Source organism: Thermobia domestica, chromosome 12, assembly GCF_964235325.1.
Source record: "Thermobia domestica chromosome 12, izTheDome1.hap1.1, whole genome shotgun sequence".
NCBI classification, from domain to species: Eukaryota; Metazoa; Arthropoda; class Insecta; order Zygentoma; family Lepismatidae; genus Thermobia; species Thermobia domestica.
Window position 1 is genome coordinate 26,780,303 of NC_137465.1, and position 20,204 is coordinate 26,800,506.

Genomic DNA, 20,204 nt, shown 5'->3' on the forward strand with positions numbered 1-20,204 from the left:
TGTCCCGATTTCTTCCAGACCACTTGAGAAATCTGACTGATAGGGTCATTCAACAAAATGCATTTTTTGCTCGCCCTGAAAATCTTCTGTTGGCTTTAGTAACGGATCAAAATCCAGACATCAGAAGTCTTGGCTGGAGAAGAATTAAGAAAGCAAGAGGATTGACAAAAGGCAAGAGAATACGAACTTTTGTTTTACCAGTCATCAATTTTAATGCAGAGCAATACTATGAGATGATTGATTGGGCTTCATGCTCCCTCCACGAGCCTCCGCTGACCAAGAAGATGACAAATGAAGAAGTAGATGAATACATTAAAAACCAAAAAATAGTAGAATTTCAAGACTTCCCTTGTCACACCCAAGGTGTAGAGCGACTTGTGAAAATTGTTACAGGGGCTGCTTCTTCCGTTTTCGGTGCCAACGCACGTGAGGGCTACATCAAAGCAAAATTGAAATCTAGAGGACATATGCCGACACTTCAAACAGAAAGTGACTATAAAGTTAAAGGAGAAAACTAAAAGAAAATCCTGGCTAGCCTCTTAGTAAACTTCTGTTTACTATGATAATTTGGAGTGGGTGGGTGGGTGGAGCTCGCAGTCCAGCTACCTCCTCGTGATGAGCTCTGGGTTATTTTCATAGCACAATTAGCAATGAAAATAAACGAAGAGCTGGACAGAGACTGAGAAACGGTAATAAATTTGAACGCTGGAAAACCGTGTTTTAGTGTTTTATATAGAGAAACTATCGAAAAAATCAAACTGAAAAGAAATTAGAAAAAATCCATAGAAAGAAAGGAATTTTAGCCGAAAATCACTTTTCTAGCCAAAAATAATACGTAAATAACATATAGGACACCCCCTTGAGGCATAAATTTAATATATTTGCCAGGAACAAATGAGAAATTACTGTAACCTACAAATAATTATTTAAAATAATCAATTATTAAGAATTTTGTGAAATTGTTGTGCGTGATTGCATAACCAAAACTTCAAAGTCGATGCGCGCCACCTAAACGACCTCCAAAAAATCTGAAAAAAAAAATCTGGCGTCTTTTTGGTCACAAATGGCCACTTTTCCGCACTATCCACCTTAACATTTCGAACAAAAGTTTTTTTCGGTACACCCTAGTGTGTATTTAATATATACGATGCACGTCCAGAAAGTAAGTTCCGTTTGGTAATAAAATTAAATTGTGTACAGATACAGAAAAAAAATTTTATTGCACAAAATTCTACAACTCTTAAACTACTTTTCCACATAACTGCCGAAATTTTGCAGGCATTTTTCACAGCATGGCACAAGGTTTTGTATACCTTCTTCATAGAAGTTTGCCGCCTGTGTCTTCAATCAGTTGGAAACAGTTTCTTTCAGCTCGTTGTCATTGTTGAAGTGTTGACCGCCAAGGAAAGACTTGAGATGAGAGAACAGATGAAAGTCGCTAGGAGCACTAATTGTAAACCTGCGGTTTTTCTGGATCTTGTCATTAATCGCGTGAACCAGTTCTTCTGTAAGCAAAGATGGACGCCCACTTCGTTCTTCATCGTGCACGTCACTACGTCCTTATTGAATTGTCGGACCCATCTTCTCACCATTGAATCACTCATCGCATTTTGTCCGGAAACATCGCAAATTTGCCGATAAATTTCACTTGGTTTCACTTTCCTCGCATTCAGAAAACGAATCACCGCTCTGATTTCACAAGCGGCGGGATTTTCAATCAACACCGACATTGTAAACAAGCACAACAAAGCGTACGTGACTGACAGCGATCTCCAAATGGCGCACGTTTCTTCTCCTTGATACAGAGCGTCTACCGCGCATGTGCGGAACTGCGATCGCAGCGCTGCAGCGGAGATAAATTGAAACGGAACTTACTTTCTGGACATGCTATGTATTATAGAGTAAAGGGGGGCAAGAGTACGCGGGGGTTAAGAATACGATTCCCTAAAAACGGGGGAATATATTCGCGCATCGCAATAATGCGTCACGTGGAGTTTGATGTTAATGGCGTCTAGTACCTAAACAAATTTGAGTGTGCTGCGGAAAACTACAAGCTATCTAGGTAAGTATTTATGTTTTCCTAATAGTTTGATATAATATTGGGACATAAGTACTTAAGGAATAACTTACACAATTTTTATAAGGATTTCAAAGTACTGTAAAGCATTAGTTTCTAACATATCCATTGTTTGACAAGATGGAGTAAATTGACTTTGTTCCAACAGTTGGCTGTGCAACATCAGGGGAAAGTCCATTGTGTAGTTAGGGGGTAAGGGTACACAAATACCGACGGGGCAAGGATACGCGTGCGTACTCTTGCCCTTTCGTTTTCAAGGAAAAAAAATCCAATTTAATTTACGTCTAATAATCAAAAAAGAATGTAGATTCCGTTGTAATAGACAGTGACAGCAAGTGTTACGAATACTGATTCCCATTTGTAGCCTATAACGTTAAGAATTCTGAAAAATTCTGATACTTTCTTATGTACGAGGGAAAAATTGTTATTCTAAATACCACTCCTTACACAACAATATCTAAAGGAAACTCATCTAATTTTATTTAGCCTGAAGTGAGTAAAATGAATACATAACGCTTGCCATTAGAGACATTGGGCAAGTCAGGAAGACTATCTTCTGAGCAATCGTAACGCCCCGATCGCGTCAGTAATGCATCAACATAGTGTAAAATTAATACATTTAGGTGAATTATGGATACGACAGGGGGCCTACGATTGCTCACCAGATGATCCTATAAACTTGTCCATTTAGAAGGTGTCTCTTACGGTGTAAAATAAGACTATATATATATATATATATATATATATATATATATATATCTTTTCAGATCATGGTGCGCAATTATCAGAAGCAAACAAATAGGCGGCTTCTTACGTAACAAGAGTTTACAGAAGAGAGAGAGAGAGAGAGTGGAGTGGGCGAGAGCAAGAGGAGCTTCGTTTCAATGTTACCTTAGTAGTTGACAAGCATTCTTTAGAACAAGAAACTGATTAAATAAGCCTAAGTTGGAAAATATACTTTTATAAATGGTCTAAATATTATCTGATTTTTTGTATCCTATGCGTTCTCATTACTGATATGAGGAGAATTAAGGATTTTTCCTTCCTTTGTTTTTCTCAGGGAGAACCTACAGCGTCTTTGGGCACAATGAAGTCAGTATTTAACGAAGGAATGGAGAACGAATTAGTTGAACATATCACATTACTGGAGCAACTCTTCTATTGATTAACTTTAATGATCTAACAGTAAGAAGAATTGTGTACGATTTTGCTGAACGTAACCAGTTATCAAACCCCTTTAGCCAAAGAATCGAATGGCAGGAAAAGATTGAACATTTCCGTCGTAGAATTCAACTATTGCTTTGTGACAGCCTTCAAAGCTGGTCTGGGAAGAGCTCGTGGTTTTAGCAAGCCACAAGTTGAACGCTGTTTTAATAGTCTACAAGATCTTGTAAGAGAAAATGGTTTCCCTCCACAGGAGATCTACAATATAGAGGATCTACATAAATACGATTCCTCATAAAGTTCCAAAAGTGTTGTTGACTAAAAGAAAATCAGTTGTGAATAAAATTTCACGTAGTGATCATGGAGTTACTACCACAACTATTTGCTGCGTGAGTGCATCTGGTTCCTTTATTCCACCTGCATTGATATTTCCCAGAGAACGAATGAAAAAGGAGTTACTCGATGGAGCGCCGCCGAGTTCTGTGAGAATATCTGATTCTGGTTTCATCAACTCACAACTTTTCGAAGAATGACAGCATCATTTACACCAACATGTCTGATCGAATTTGGTCACGAAAAAGGTATTGTTACATCTTGACAATCAGTCCTCTCACATTTCAATCGAGGTGATTTATTTCTGCAGGTAAAATGGGATTGTGATGTTAAGTTTACCACTCCATACCAGCCTAAGTTGCAACCGTTAGATTGCTCCATTTTTGGCCACTGAAATCCTGGTATTCAACAGTGTGTGATAAATGGATGAGGAATCATCCATTCCGCCTAATTACACAATTCCAAGTTGCGATTTTGTTCACTGAGGCTTATTACAAAGCTGCAACCATTAGTAATGCAGTGACCGGCTTTCAAGAATGTGGAATTGTCCCACTGAACCCAGATGTGTTCACTGAAGATTTTCTTCCTTCTACTGTTGATGTCGTAGACCTAAATGTAGAAGCGAGCTCTAAAGATGAAAGCATTCCTGAAGCAACGAATCAAGCAGAAGACCCGAATAGAGTCCAAAACCTTTTATCAGAAGATTCACTGGAAGTACACTGGAACACATGCGGTGCTTCCACATCAAACACTTCTCTGCCAGTTGCTTGTTCTCCATCTGTTACCAAACCTTCAGCTACTAACGCTGGATCCTCACTACAAGCATGCAGGAGTTCATGCGGACTGTCCATTTCAAACAGTCCTCTGCCGGTTGCTCATTCTTTCTCATCTGTTACCAAATCTTTAACCAGTAATGATGGATCCTCACTAGAAGCAAGCAAGAGCTCATGCAGACTCTCTTCTTCAAACACTCATCTGCTGGTTGGTCGTTCGTCTGTGTCCAAACCTTCAACCAGTAAATCTGGTCCTTCACTGGAATTAAACAGGAGTCACATCCTACACTCTTCTGGTGGTTGTCAGTCCTTCTCTGTCTGCCACCAAGCCATCAACCAGCAAATCTCTATCTTCTTGAGGTTAATCTGAGATTTTGACATCCTTTTCTTTCAAACAGAACTTACTTCTGAAATGGCACTCTCCAAACACCAAGGCAAACGTCAACTTGCACTAAAGAAAACTACAATCGAAGAGAACTCTTCAGGTCAATGAGAAACTAGTGTACGAGTGTCCATTATGCAATATCATCTACAGCGACTCTCCAACAGAAGATTGGATCCAGTGAGCAATATGCAATGAATGGTGGCATGAACAATGCACATTATATGCAGAAGTTTGCACCTTCATCTGTGACAAACCTTCAGCTACTAACACTACAAGATCCTCACTACAAGCGCTCAATTGTTAATGTTCAAGGAGTGGGCACAATTGTTATGCTCATTTGGGTGCGTATTCTTGCCCCTTTGATTTCGTACTCTTGCCCCACATACAGGGGCAAGAGTACGAATTTGAATACTTTCATTTTACGAGTTCTAGTTCCTTCAAGCATAGAAGTATACAAAAGTTGAGATCACATTTCTTAAAGCAAAGTTCAAGTTTTGTGTTAAATGTAAAAGTTTTCCGATGTAGCTATTTTTTACCAAAATATATAAGTTTAATTGAAATTTGCGTACTCTTGCCCCCTTTCCTACCATATCTGGGTTCTTGTCCCCCCCCCCCCGAAGTTTTACCTTCTACCTAGGTAGATCCACTAATGCCAATGTATATGATAAATCTCATTGACATGAATAAAACGGCATGCATAAGTATAAAACTTCATGCGCAGTTTTCGAGAAAACGAACAAAAGCTAATTTCTTTTAAAATCAAAAAATCTTTTGCTCTACGTGATTCAATGCCATTTATTAAGATGACTCTGATATTTCAATATATTCTCATTAAATTCTCAATTTTGACATTGGCAACATGAGAGTACGTAGTATGGTTAATGAGCTATACTCGTATATAATATTTAACTCTTAGATCTTAATTACTGTTTCTCTAAAATATTGTCCAAAGAAAAGATACATATGTTAGTACGTTCGATACCAGCTCGCGCCAAGTTAACTTTGGGATGGACAAACACCGTGTCCGTGGGTATTCTTGGGGTTCTTCCGTTTCCTCCCACTTTCTTCATTCCACCATTTCATTCATTTCTCACCATCACCGTCTCCTTTAGCTTAGCCGACATAACTGTCGGACGTAAAAAAAAACTATATGTTTTAATTAGATTTTGACTTTTGCGTAGCAAAATGCGAAACAAATTTAAATTTGCATAGCAATGTGTAATTTTATATTGCACTCTCCTCAGCCAAGAAAAACATTATTATTATTATTATTATTATTATTATTATTATTATTATTATTATTATTATTATTATTATTATTATTATTATTATTATTATTATTATTATTATTTTATACAGTGAAATAATAAACATTTTCTATGCATCACAAACAAATATAATAATGAAAAGCGAAGTAAGCAAACAGTAACAGCAATATTTTAAAAAAGTTTTAACTTTGACATTCTATAGATTGTTTAAGCTGGTAGCTGTTCTCAAATATGTCCATATAAAGCATTTTTTAAATTAAGTTTTGAATCCGTAATGACTTGAAGAAACGGGTAATTGGAATTACGCACCACCAAGTCAACTTCATTTTTTACGATAAAACAAAATAACTTATTTCACACAAAGTCCAGTTTCTATTTATACTGCAACTCGGATCCAATTCGTTTTCCATATTTTAAACATTTTAAACGGAACACTATTTACTTCGTAACTTCAATTAAAATAAGCGAGCATAGCAAAATAGGTATATATTTCTAGGAAAATACTATGAAACAAATATGAAACAGTAAAAGGGCAGAAAAGAGTATTACTAAGGTCCCGAATTTTAGCTAGTAATCTAGTTTTTGAAAAGTAAACTCAAGCCATGGATTTGAAGAATCGATTGATCAACTTTCTTTACAGATAGAATAAAGCGTCGAAGAGGATATGGTCTCTGTTATTAGTTCTACAGTCTGTTTCCAATAATTTGGTTTGTAGTCAGCAGAAGATTGTGTTCTTGAGAGTCAGCCTCAAAGGTAAACATCGGGTGTCCAGGAAGACTAATCACAGCCTCAACTGTATGTAAGATCGAAAGAGATCCATTCTATCATAAAGGAAAGGTATGATCAGTGGCGTATTTAGGGGGGTGGCTTCCGGGCTTAAGCCCCCCCCCCGAAATCTTACTTAGTATAGTAAAGTAAATGAAATATCTTGCAGAATTTTCACATTTCCAGGCAAAGCCCCCCCGAAAGTTAGCAAAGCCCCTCCCGAAACAAAATCGTAAATACGCCACTGGGTATGATTAAAGTGTTTTCTTTTGGAAAAATAGCCAACTTCGGTAATAAATCACGATCATAGATGCATCACATTTTAATATACAATTTTTGGTTTGCAACGCACTTCTAGGATTATGTGTAGCACTGCGATGCGATACCACTTAAATAAAAGACACATACATACATACATACATACATACATACATACATAAAAAATATATATAGTGTTAATGAATTATACCGATAAACTGTAAGAGGTGACTTCTCACATCAAAATAAGAGACAAAGCTCATGTGGACTTGTGGAGAAAAGTGCATACTTTCATAGCTAGGGCCGTCCAAAATCGTGGAAAAGCTAATTTCAACATGTGTATTTCGATTTCGAGAAATCGTCGAGTGGTAGTTCATATCAGCGCAACGTAAAGAAAGTCATACATACGCAATTCAAAAATGCATCTTTCATCAACGTGCAATGGATATGCAGAGGATTCTTCTTAGATAATATAATTCTTAGATACGTATGCTATCAGTAGAATTTTCAGATATGCTCTGACTTTAAGATAAGTCCCAAGTAGGCAAAGCAGACGTTGACAGCAGGAATGCTTCGGTGGGAAGTGGGAAGTGTTAGGGATCCTCAACATCATGGTTTCTGGAATAACGCATGCTGCGATGTTTTCTTTCATGCTTTCGTATAAGTAAAAAAAAAAAAAAAAGGCCTTGGTGGCTTAGTGGCAGAGCGCTCACCTCTCGTGCATGAGGTCCTTGGTCAGATCCCACCTCGCGCCAAGAGAACTTAGTGGTGGACAAACACCGTGTGCTTGAGTTTTCTTGGGGTTTTCCTGCCTCATCCCACTTTCTTCACGCTACTATTTCATTCATTTTTCATCATCACTATCTCCTTTAGCATAACCGTGGGGCGTAAAACTCAGAGATTTCATTTAATTTTCAATGTAAAATATACCGCCAAAAAAGTACATCGCAGTACCCGTTTTTCCGGACACGAGGAACAGTGAAACAAGCAGTTCCTAGCACTTCCAACTTCCAGTCAACGTATTCCGTACCTAGTGTTGTCAAGCCTAACCTTTTTGCCTACTTGGGCTCACCTTAAAATCAAAGCGTGTCTGAAAATTCTATTGAGAGCATGTTTGGAAATTATACCCTCTCTATATAGGAATTAGTCGTATAGCTATTGCATATTGATGAAATGTGCATTTTTGGATTGCGTATGTATAATTTGTTTTACGCTAATACGAACCGCCACTAAACGGTTTCTCGAAATCGAAATAGCGGGTGTTGAATTTAAGCTTTTACACGATTTTGGATATCCTTAGTTCTGAAACTGTGGACTTTCCTCTACACATCCACATGAACGTTTTCTCTTATTTTGATGTGAGGAATCAACTTTTGCAGTTTGTCAGTATAATTCATTAACACCCTGTATATACCAATAGAGTTAGATAACACCAAATCGAACAAACTAACGTACATTAAGGTAAACTCTTATGCTTAATTTTTGAGAAAATGGAATTTAAAAAAAATATCTTTTACGTTTCCAGTAATAATTTACAGTTTTATTTTGCCTGGAAGCAGTGGCGAATCTAGAAGTTAATAACTGAGGGGGCAACCAGAACTCAGACTATGAGAGGTATATCATGAATTTATTATAAACTTCCAAAATTATATAAATAATAGTTTAAATTATTTTTGTCACTCAAAAGACTGAGGGCCTAGACCCCCGACCCCGGGGCTAGATCCGCCACTGCCTGGAAGAAATTTTAGTTTATTTATGTACTGCATGTAGCAAAGTGGGACACTGTATAGCTACGAGTTTAGTCGAACCCATCCGATGCGGATCAAAACAACATGGTGGCAGAACTTCACTTATCATAAGACCGTGTGAAATATTATGCTATGCAGGGTTAGAGTTCCCGAGTAATGAGCGGTCAAATTTTGCGCCATATTTTCAAAAATTAAAATCCCATCTATATGTAAAAATTCGATGGGAACCAAATTTGGCATGGTGGTGGACCTTTGTCTTTTTTTGAACATATCAAATATTACATTGGGCAGGTTGTTTTGATTCCCTAATTATGCACAACCTAATTTCTAAATGACTTGACATAATACAAGCAAATACGGTTTAAATAGGAATCAAAGAACTATCTTGGACAAAAAAAAAAGAAAATACACAGAGAAAAAAGGTATATGGCGTACGTTAAAACGTAGTTTAACTAGGCGTACGACTCGGTTAGGAGAGAAACATTGTACAACGTTCTTACAGAACTTGGAATACCGAGAAAGCTAATTAGATTAATTAAGATATGTTTAAATGAATCCCAAAGTAAAGTCCGGGTACGAAAATTTTTGTCCACAAGCTTTCACGTCGAAAATGGCCTGAAACAAGGAGATGCGTTGTCGCCATTATTATTTAACTTCGTTCTGGAATACGCTATAAGGAAAATAAAAAATAGCAACTAGGGCCTAGAGTTGAACGGCATTCACCAGGTTATGGCATATACTGATTATGAAAATTTAATAGGGGATGATAGAAGAACAAAAGAAAGAAATGCAGAGACCTTATTAAACGCTTGCAGGGACATGGGTTTAGAAGTAAATGCAGAGAAAACTAAATACATGGAAGTGCGTCGGAACCGTAATACAGCAAATTATGGATGCGTTAAAATATTAAATAATACTTTTGATAAAGTGGATAGTTTCAAATATCTAGGATCAATAGGGTATATTAACAGAGGAAAATCATATTCACGAAGAAATTAAATGTCGACTGAAAGCAGGGAATTCGTGTTACTATTCGGTTCAAAATCTCTTGTCGTCGCTAATTCTGTCGAGGAATTTGAAGCTTAAAATATATAAAACGATAATCATGCCTGTTGTTCTGTATGGTTGCGAAACATGGTCGCTTACTCTGAGGGAAGAACATAGACTGAAAGTATTTGAGAACAAGATCCTGAGATGAATATTCGGACCCAAGAGGAACGGGAATGGGGAATGGCGGAAACTTCATAACGAGGAACTACATAATTTATACGGTTTACTCAACATTGTTAGGGTCGTCAAATCTATAAGGCTTAGGTGGGCAGGTCATGTAGCTAGAATGGAAGAAAGTAGAAATGCTTTGAAAGTCTTGACTGGAAGATCAATCGGAAAACGACCATTAGGAAGACCTAGGCGCAGATGGGAGGACAATAATAAGATGGATCTCGCAGAGATTGGATTACAAAGTAAAAACTGGATGGAGTTAGCTAAGGACAGAAGCTAGTGGAGAGCTTTTGTGAAAGCGGCATTGAACCTCCGGGTTCCATAGGCCATAGAGTTAGTTAGTTAGTTAAAACGTAGTTTACGTGTGTAAATCCTGTAATTTTTGGGCTTAACGTACGACACGCCTATATGTAACATTCTACAGCAAACATACAACTGAAAATGTTTGTTTTAAACGTATTTCGTATGTGTTCCGAATAAATGTACTTTCCTTACGATAGAAAGAACTGTATATAGGTAGTCAGGATCTCATACAGATGGACATATATAGCATATACTTGACGTTTGTAACTTTGTCCCGTGCCTATTTTTGCCCATTGTAATTTTTAGGAAGTGGAGAGATATCATAGATATTTTTGGAAAGGGGGAACGATGCTCTCCGCGTTCCCCCTCACTTTTACCCCTGTTGTAGGTAAGAATTTTATTTTCAACACGAACAAAGTTTTTGTACCAACTTTGACTTCGTAACAATAATAGTGACACAGTATATCCTACTATGAGTGCTCTTTGCGATATTAATAATACGACTCGTAAACATGTCTTAACAAAATGAAGGCTCATCATCGCTTAATACTGTATTTGGAATTCCAAGAACGAATTAGAAATAGTAAACTTGTTACGTTTCCCGAAAACTCTCGCTCTTTCCTTCTATGGCACGAGACCTAGGGGAAACGTCCGAATTGCCTCACCACCAGAGGGCGGTATTAGCGAATATTTTGTGAATTGGAGAAATCGTTATTTACAAATACTATAAAACAATGATGAAACCCGCATTGTTTGTTGCTGTGAGATTGATTCTCTTCACACATTCACCCAGAGCGAACGAGTTGATAATAGAAAGAAGTTCTATTGGCAAAAATCCGTTGAGTGCGACTGCTCAGCAAGCAACTCGCGTCTCCTGAATTGAAATACTCGGCTCCAGTTGCTCGTTCACAACACGAGAACCAAACCAACCAACCAGTCCGGCGCGATTTCGATTTTTGTGCTGAAAGGTCAGAGGTCACTGTCCTCTATATCTCGTGTCTGTTGCTTGCACAAAATACTCTGATAAAAATAAATAAGTGCATGAAAAGTGTCACACTATCCCCCACCTTCACTAAAGAACATTATCGATAAGAATTCGCTGCATTTGTTTCGAAAGTTGTTTACTTAAAAAAGAAAGGTAGTTTACGAGGAACAGAAGTTCACTCAACATATCTTAAACTACTTTCAAGTGGTGTAAAGATTTATTTTCGAAATCATATATATATATATATATATAGGGTTGCCATAATCATCATCATCATCATAGGTATTCTGCCTTTATTGGCAGGTCACTTGCCGCAGCTGAGAAGCTTCCATGCTCCACGGTCCTCCGCTAACCTTTTCGTCTTCGCGTATGATCTTTCTGTTTTAATATCATCCATTAATTGTAGTCTCTTTCGCCCCCTCCCTCTCTTTCCCGTCACCATACCCTCTAGGACGTCCCTCATAATACAATCTCTTCTTAGGCAATGTCCCAACCAGTTTCTCTTCCTCTTCCTAATAATATCTAAGTTCTCTTCCTCTTCCTAATAATATCTAAGTTGCCATAATGCTTTGATTAAAAATACGGACAAGCCTTAAAATAACGACCCATCAAAGATACGGTGTCCAAACACAGAACAAATATTTTGAGATTTCTTACCTAAAAATCTCTTTTACAGGTCATCACACAGTTGTTTACTATAATACTATTGGAAACTAACATGTTTTATATTTTTTCACTAACACAAATAAATCATGTCATCAAGGGCGCCCATCAGGGGGGGCAAGGTGGGGCGCTTGTCCCCTAGAGGAAATTGTACTTCAGAATATCGAAAACCCAAGAGAATTTTTACATTAATTACAGCAAAATTTGAACCTATATTTGAAACGTCGCTTATAGTTGCCCCCCTTGGAAACCACAACATGGGCGCCCTTGCATGCCATTAAAATGTATATTAAATTTAACCAAAAGAACCCTGGAATGGAAAAATGAGACACTTTTTAAAAATATAACCTATTTTATTAATAGTAACTAAAATATAAGTTACATGATGAAAACAATTCTTTTCGCCCGAGATTTTAGCGATTCCCGACTCGGAAATTTTCGGCAGCTCCAAAATGTGTCAAATACGGACATTTTTCTATTTCATGCTTTGTACGATACGGAAACGGACACGGACCCAAAAACACAAACATTCCGTACAAAATACGGACATATGGCAACCATATATATATATATATATATATATATATATATATATATATATATATGTAGTTATTTAGTCTTGTTTTGAAGTATAGAACAATGAATTGGTTGGTAGTTTCAGGGTTTATCGTCCCCTTTTTCTCTACTATTAAGGTTATGGGAAACATGGATTTAGAGCTTAACGTATGAGCTCTTATCGCAAATATAATCACCTTTACACCGAAAGTTTTAAGCATTTCATCACAAGAGAGCCTTAGTTTCTGGGCGTAACTACAGAGGGCAAGGTTATATTTACATTCAAGGTGCACCACCTGATCGTGACGCGGTATTAATCCACTTTGCACACACAACTTTATTCATAAAAAAAAGTGATTTTCTTACGCTACGAAACATTGCTGAGCGAGCGTCAGCAAGCGAAGGGAATTAGAAATCCCGCAGGACTCGTTTCACTCCACCTTTACCACAATTTATGGACCACTTAACATTACGTCACAATAGGATGGTGCAACTTCAATGTGAATTTAACCTCACCCAAGTACAGGATTACTGGCTGACAAATGTCCAAGGTACGGTACAATTTTTATTTATTTATTTATTTATCTAAGAAACCGTCCTTGACATTAGAGATTAAAAACAAGGTATGCATTTCTCTAATTATATAGGCCTTTATTAATGCATGGCATCTTTAAATCCTAAATTATGACAGTAACGAATTCATAACATTTTCGCGAGGAATTTTGAGTAATTTATTCGATTGGTACTTAGTAATGAGGCCTCTAAAGTGACAACAATCAGCGAATTGATTTTCAGTGTTGCCACAGTCCTAGCTCTGCAGTGGGCTGAAAAATAGTACCAAATTGAAACAAAAAGGGCTGAATTCATTATTTTATTCTAGTGTAATACATGGCTCTATAACACTAAACTAAAAGAGTTGGAGCTCATGTGTTTCGGATTCCATGTTAATCAGTAGAGCCCGTCTCATATAGCCTTACTGCTGAAGGGGATGTTAAACTCAAAATCAACTCAATTAAAAGAGGTAAAGTTCTATTATGGCCATATTATAATAAAAAAACGGTATTATGGCCATACATCATAAAATATATAAAACAAGGAACAACTTAATCATCTTTGAGTTTGTGTGTAAGCAGTACGTTATAATAAAATATTAAAATATAAATTATTGCACCTTATTCTCGCTTATTTTAAGACCGAAGGAGAATAATAGACTGTAAGAATATAATGTAAGTAAACTGACATTTGTAAAAAATGTAAAACCGGTCCAGGGTCCTATAACCTTCCCTGAATGACATCACAGCACATTATTAACAATTTTAAGCCATAATAGTATCTATTATTCGAAAATGTGACAAGTATTTGTTAAATGGTGTTGAATTGGGTAGATTTGTACCAACTTTTTCACAAAAGGAGCTGAAAACACCATCGTGGTACCAGTGGGCCGATGAATAACAAAAAGGGCTGAATTTGGTACAATTGTACCAAGTGTGGCCCCACTGCTAATTTCTCATCTAGTGCAAAATCACTTGTTTCATGCAGGTTTCCGAAAGTCTAAGCTTTCATGTTGCTTCTCTTTATTTCTCAGATTGGGGAGGTTCATTTTCCACAATTAAAATGACAGTTATAATATCAATAAACTATCTGAGGAGTACCATTGATCAAGAAAGATTGAATGGATTAACACTTCTTTTCATCGAGTAGTACTTGAATAGAAAACTGATCTTTGAAGAAGTAAAGATAACTTTGCCAAAGTCAAAGCAAGAAGGAAGGAATTTTAAAATATGTCTGGACACTTGTTAAACGGACAACTGAAAAGCGCCCCAGGCAAGAACAATAAAATTTTGCTGATTGAAGTGCCATCTCTGGGTCAGGCTTAAAACTTTTCACCCCGCCCTCGTATAGGGAATACAATAATACATTTATAACATTAAACTAGTCAATTTTAAATATACATTATACTGTATTTAGAGTTAAGTATTTCTAATTTGCACGGTATGAAAATAATTAAGTTATTAGAAAATAAAAATCTTTAATTAAGTCGGTCCTTTTTTTTAACATGCACCTCTCATATTTGTTTTTATGCATTTCCACCAAATTGCTTGTATTGTATCGAAGACAGTGGTATCCTGTTAACAGTATACTTCGCGACGTTAATAATATAAAGTTACAAAGAATGTCTTAAATGTGATCGTGCATCTATTTTGAATTGCAAGGATGTATTATACTTGCTACTTTTGTTTGAAGGCTATCGCTAACTCTTTCCTCTTATAGCTCGGAGCTCCTCGAGAGCGGGAATTGAAGCAACAGTACAACTTGATCCACTTACGAAACAGCTCTGGATGTACACTTTAAGGTGCATTCCGTAGCAGACTGATTCATGTAAGTCATCGCTTGGTGTTACATTACAAATAATTCCTTTTATCCAAGTTTATTGCTGTTATAAGACGACCCGCTCGGGAGAGTAATGTTCCCGGAAGTACGTTTTTCGCGCGCTACTCTAGCCAAATGTTTTACGCGCTATCCTAGCCAGTTGTTTTAAGTTGGTTACAAAATTTATATCATGGAGTACAAGGGGAACAAAACGAGCTCTATATCATGGAGTACAAGGGGAACAAAACAAGCCCTGCGGGGCTTGTAACCCGTTCCTACTACTACTACTACTTATTTGTACAAAAGTAAGTAAATCACTTTTTTGAGTATTATTTTCATATTATTTTAATTTAAAAAGTGTTGTAAAAAATGTAGAAAAAAAAACACTTTCCTCGGGCCGGGTTTGAACTCACGCTAAAAGAGCTTTTCGTTACTAGCATATAGTGCTAGCCAACCAGTTTGATTTCTGCTATTTGAATGCAATGTGGCAAGAAATAGATAACGCCAAACAATCAGAACTGGGTTTTTCGTTCCTACTTCCGGGAGCATTACTCTCCTGTTATTCTTTAATTTTATTAGTTTAATTTGTTGAGTTTTATAAGGCAAAGTGTACACTCTGCAGATAAATATTTTTTGAACTATAAAAACATTGGTCAAACTGGACCATGGTTTCTCTATCAGTATACACTTGATAAGAATAAAAGAAGAAAATAATTTAATTTCAAAGAAAGGAAGTAAAATAAAGGAAGAAGCGGATATTGCGTGGACCAATGAACACTTCATGCAAAACCCACTGACCCACTACCCACCGTGACCCACTCGTGAGATACTCAATTTTTCGAAAAAATTCGGACCCCTACTCCCCCTCTTAGGATATATATTTTAATGAATTCAAAATATGATAACACCCGTTGGAATTCTAGCCTTACTATATGCCAAAAGTCATTTCATTTGACTTTGACATTTGTTCGTGATAATCGCGAACACATAGCTACAAGTACATTCAATTTTTTATACTTAGGTATAATAATTCATATATTACAAGTGATTCAAAAGTATTTTTTTCCAGTAGTCAGGTCCTCAAAAAACGCACAGGATGTCTCTCGAAAGCCAAGTATTGAATTCTATTATTATTATTATTATTATTATTATTATTATTATTATTATTATTATTATTATTATTATTATTATTATTATAACAATTACTATTACAAATATCAATATTCAACAGTGCCTAAAGTTCTTTTTCACTTAGATATACTGTCAGGTAATAAATAGAAACCAATAAAAACGGGAGAAAAATCGAGGTCTTGAAAGTGAAACGTAGACAAATTCACCAGTGTTCAAAAGATGCTGTCTACAATGCACTAAGCAGAGTGGGTCGGTGGGTCTGAGTGGGTCATGGTGGGTTGCAGTGGGTCACATCCTGTTGACCCACAACCCACTGACCCACTCACAAATCTTGATTTACTTGACCAACTACATCTTTGGCAAAAAGGGATAAGATGGTGCTATGATAACAAATTCATAATCAATTTAGTTTTTGAATTCAATTTTTATTAAAACATTATATTTTTACAATTTTTTTGAAATGGTTTTATTTTGTATATAGTTTTATATCATGATATCCAGTGTCAGAATATTAGTACTTTAACAACTATTCGCTGTTGGAACACCTAACGTAATGACAGGCGTGCCATTTCATCTGCAGTATGAACTGAAAATTGTGAACTGAAATCAATTCAATACATAAAAACAGTTCTTTCATAAAATCATTTTCAGTTATATGGTCGATTAAGCTTTACAGCGGCAACCGTAGTTATTATTAACCACTAGATATAAGAACACATGACCATTACGCTAAGTGATTTATGCACAAGACAAGAAGTAAATAAAAGTTAGTTTTTCAAATATCACATATATTTCAAGGTGAAAAGAAAAACTGTATTTGTATAAATTACTGTAAAATAAGGACAAATAGTGACAATTTTATTCTGAAATTACCATCTTAAAAACAACATTAATTATTCACGCTGTAGTATCACTTAAGTAAAATATTTATTGATTCAAATCGAATTTGTAACGCCAGAAATGAAATTTTAAATAAGCTCCCACATTCCAACAATCACAATGTATACAGAAATTATTTAATTTAGATTTCTAGTCTCCTTTTAGATTATTCTTGTCAGTACGAGTTATTTCAGTCATGCCGATGTATACTTATAGCTATAGCCAGTGGTGGATCCAGGGGGGGGGGACGATCGCGGCGACTTTCTTATTTTATATATATAAATAAAACCCATCCCAGTTTGGAGCTCTTAAAAGTAGCTCTAAGTAGCAGTATTACAACTCCCTTTCCCCCCGCCCCAGAAGTCCGTCCTGGATCCGCCCCTGGCTATAGCTCTTGTAGACATCGCTGCTGGTTATCCAGTTATTATTAGGATATTTGTGTAGTACATTTCGTGTGCTACCGCTGACGTCACCTGAAAGAAGCAAAACAAGATAAAGTTAATTATAATTAATAATTAATAACGTTATGAAATATTTAAATATATGAGCTTTTAAGCATCGTAGGAATATGTATAAAGATAACAAAGAAAGTTATGTTGTTTTTTTGTTGAGGTCGGTGTTCAATTGCCCCTCACACCGTGAGTTGAATGTGAATGGAGATAAGGTGAAGGCCAGTTGTTGGTGTGCATATTCAACATACTTCCTGGTTGTGGCAGTTTAGTTACACTATGAACGTGCGTAAGGACACAGTGAACATGGGATCTCCACAGCATCATAAGGGCATATATGCTGTACGAGTTCAAACTGGTCAAATACCGCTGCAGCGAGGTAGAAGATATGTCAGGCATTTGGTGAGGGTATCGTGAGTACGCAGACAGTGCAGCGGTAGTTTAACAAGTTTAAGAACGGTGACGAAACACTCGAAGACGCACCACGTGCCGGATGACCAAAACATGTACAAAATGAAGATCTTCAGGCAGCAATTGATGCGAACAGTGACCAGACATATGAGGAACTGGGACTACAATTCAGTGTGAGTAGAGAAACCATTCGCCAGCACCTCCTTCAACTTGGGAAGCACTAAAAATTGGGTCGAGGGAGGAGTCCCACATGAATTGACTCCGGGCCAGAAGCAACGTGTGCAGACACCTGTGTTTCTTTGTTGTCTCGTCTGAGGAAGGACACTTTTCTGGACAGCAGGGCCAGAGGGGCTTACGGGGACTATAGTCCCGGACCTCCAAGTTGACGGGGTCTCCACTCTGATCAAAATTTCAACTGACTGTCTAAAAAGAATCATGCAAGATACAATCATCATCATAAGATAAAAAATGACCAAAAATGAGAAAAATAATTCCTTAATATTCCTACTGTACTTTCACAGAAATGTATTGGGCGAAGCCACATATCCCCTTTAGGATCCCATGGTACAATTTGTACCATACGGGTGTTTCATGGTACATTGCGTTATTTCTCTTCTATTTGAGCTTTTTCGTCCGTTTTTTTTTTCAAGTCCAGAGGCCTTGTAGAAGACATTACGTATGGTTTCAGACCGTCCTGCGTCCAGACATAGGAGGTGATGACGTCACAATTCAAAAATTTATTTTCTCATTTTCTAAGCCTATGTTCAATATTTTTTGGCGGGCTTATTTTTCTACGTAGAAGATTGAAATTTTGCACAAACATTCAGTCCACTGAGTAGTATTTACCAGATTTTTTGTTCCGATGTCAGTGCTAAAACAGGGGAAGAACCAGAGGGCAAAGGGTTAAAAAAGGGATTTTTTACCACAAAAATCCCGTATTTCGTCATTTTCCCGCCTCACATACATGATAGGACCACGTGAGTCATACCGTCTAAAAGGCAGTTCCATTCTGAAGAGAACGACGGTCGAATTATTATTCTAGGGTAATTAGGGCCGTCTCAGTGAATTTTTATCCAAATATACTTCTGTATAGGGGCATGGTAGGGAAATTTTTTCTGTTGGGCCTATTTTTTCACGTAGAAGATTGAAATTTTGCACAAACATTCAGTCCACCGAGTAGTATTTACCAGAAGTTTTTTCCGATTTCTGCGTAAAAACAGGGGGGTCCAGAGGGGCAAAAGTTGAAAAAAGGGAAATTTTGCCCCAAAAATCCCTTTTTTCAGGAATTTCCCGCCTTAGATACATGATGGAGACATGTGAATGGTACCGCCTGAAAGACAGTTCTATTCTGAAGAGAATGATTGGCGGATTATAGTCCTAGGGTAATTAGGGATGTCTCGGGAATTTTTTCCCTGAGATCATAGTGTTTTATGGTACTTTGGGGCATTGTGGGAATTTTTGGTACAAATTCTTTCGCCCTTACTATTCAAGATAGAAACTTGAAATTTGACACACACATTCAGTATACCAAGTACTATTTATCAGATTTTTTTAGATGGCTACGATCACATAGGGGGGTCCAAGGGGGGCCAAAGTTCGAGAAAAAAATTTTCCCTCCGAAATTTTCACTTTGGCATTTTTTCCCGCTTCTGGTATATGGTATGGGCACGCAAGTGATACCATTTGAAAGCCAGCTCTATTCTAAAGAGAACGAGGTATGGACCATGATCCTAGGATAAATAGTGACGATGCAGTAGCTGCTTGACTGAAAGTCTAAAAAATAGCCCAAAATGCCAGGATCCTAAAAGGGATATTTTTTCTAGCCCCGGGCCTTCAGATGGCTTAATCCGGCTCTGCTGGACAGGGTGCTGACATGCGATGAGAAGGGGTCCTATACGAAGCTCCACGGTGCCGTCATCATTCGTTAACATCCCATGAACCTACTTCAAAACAGCCGAAACCACCACTGCACCAGAAGAAGGACATCCTTTGTGTTAGGTGGACTGCTCGCGGCATCATGCATCGGAAACTGCTACTAGCTGGTCAGAGCATCAATGCAATTGTGTACTGCCAGGAGTTGGGCCGTTTTCAAGATAAACTTAAAACTCTGGAGCTAGCACTTCTGAATCGCAAAGGACTCCTCCTGTTACAAGACAATGCTGAACCCCACATGGCTGGACGACCCGGGACACCATTCTACATCTTGGATAGGAAACACTATTGCATCCTGCATACTCCCCGGATATTGTACCGTCCGATTATCACCTTTTCCATTCCTTGGATAATCACCTTAGAGGACGCCAGTTCATATCCCTAGTAGAGGTGCAAAATGCATTGGATACATTTTTCGCTTTATGGCCAACCAAGTTCTACCGCGATGGAATCCATGGCCTTCCAGAACGTTGTCAGAAGGTCGTCGATGCTGAGGGGGACTAATTTTGATTTTCCAAGTATGTCTTAGGTGAC

At 37.4% G+C, this 20,204-nt stretch overlaps 1 long non-coding RNA gene across 1 annotated transcript in view; it reads right to left on the reverse strand.

Annotated features, from left to right (window-relative positions):
• Nucleotides 1-16,470: 16,470 nt before the first annotated feature.
• The window catches only part of LOC145665690 (uncharacterized), a 99,835-nt gene continuing 96,101 nt past the window's right edge, over nucleotides 16,471-20,204 (reverse strand). Inside the window, exon 3 of the long non-coding RNA XR_014127596.1 lies at nucleotides 16,471-17,351. This is a non-coding gene — a long non-coding RNA (uncharacterized LOC145665690). The remainder of the gene's footprint in view (nucleotides 17,352-20,204) is intronic.